The following is a 1,301-nucleotide window of genomic DNA, read 5'->3' on the forward strand; positions in this document are numbered from 1 at the left end:
TCATTCTGGCCAGCAGGTGGGCTCAGCCTAAAAATGAGTTCCCACTCAACTTCCTAACTCCTCACATCCAGAGTACCCACTCAGAATTCTCACTGGGGAGATGTCACCCTTTTTACGTGGAACTTCTTTCTTTTTTTTTTTTTTAATTTGAAAGTAATCTGGGTTTTATTGGAGAATGTTAACAACAGTCCATGGATAATGTTAAAATGTTTTAAGAACAGTTTTAAAATAATTAGCAATTTGTCATTCCATAAGGCTAAACACACTAAATAAATTTGTTTTAAATTGTTATGATTATCTTTAAAAAACAAAATATATTGAAGTAGTTGTCACAAGGCATTAATCAGCATATATAGGAATTATAAGATAAAATGTGAAATTAACAAGGTCAAGTAATTTTTAAAATTATCCTTTCAATTAGAAATGAAGTCTTTAGTGCTTAATTTTCATCTATCACCATCATTGCTATGTAGTCCTTGTAATGAATTGTATTCGATTCTGGATCAATTACAGCAGACAACATTTCTTCCATTTCCTCCTGAGAAAAGGGCTCACCTTCTTCAGTCATATACTTGATCAGCTCTTCCTTAGAAAGAAACCCACGTTTAGCTGGATCTAATACCCCAAAAGCTCGAAGAAGGATATCTTCTGGAATTGGTCTGTATCTTCTTTCCAGTAGAACTTCAGTCATCACTGGAAGAAATTTTTCATACCAAAAGTATCCAGTGGGTTCTTCTTCCTCTACCTCTGCAATCAGATCGTGTAGCTCTCCTTCACTAGGGCAGCATCCTAATGACCTGATAATTGTCCCGATCTCTCTCACATCCACTGTATTATTTGACTCTTGGTCAAACACTTCAAAAGCTTCTTTGATTTTTTTGTGCAATTCTGCTACTGCTATTTCTGTGCTTTCCCTGTCTCTCTCGTCCGCCATCTTGTTGCCGGAACTTCTTTCTTAAATATGACCAGACAAGCAACAAAGATCCTGAAGATATTAGCAGATCCAGCAGCTTGAGAAGGAAAGACCAAGACAGAGAAACGTGAAAAACAAATTCTGGTGGAAACAATGACAATCAGGCAATAGAAGAAAACTTGAGTCAGAGAGATTTAAGAAAGATTTTATAAAACCAGAGGAGGTTGATTTGAAAAAAGAATAATCAGAGAAGCAACTAAAAATTTAAAATACGATAGCTGAAATAAAATGTTTACAAATCATAAGGTTAAATAGAGGAAGTCCCCTAGAGCATAGAATAAAAAGAGAAAATGTGAAAGAACAGATAAAATTCCAAAGTACAATGCTC

The 1,301-nt window shown here is 35.0% G+C and overlaps 1 pseudogene across 1 annotated transcript; it reads right to left on the reverse strand.

Annotated features, from left to right (window-relative positions):
- Nucleotides 1-393: 393 nt before the first annotated feature.
- On the reverse strand, nucleotides 394-994 carry LOC102532696 (dynein regulatory complex protein 8 pseudogene; annotated as a pseudogene). Its single transcript, XR_004191325.2, has one exon. The product of XR_004191325.2 is annotated as a dynein regulatory complex protein 8 pseudogene (transcript).
- Between the last annotated feature and the right edge of the window lie 307 nt (nucleotides 995-1,301).

Source organism: Vicugna pacos, chromosome 9 (assembly GCF_048564905.1).
Source record: "Vicugna pacos chromosome 9, VicPac4, whole genome shotgun sequence".
Lineage (NCBI taxonomy): Eukaryota > Metazoa > Chordata > Mammalia > Artiodactyla > Camelidae > Vicugna > Vicugna pacos.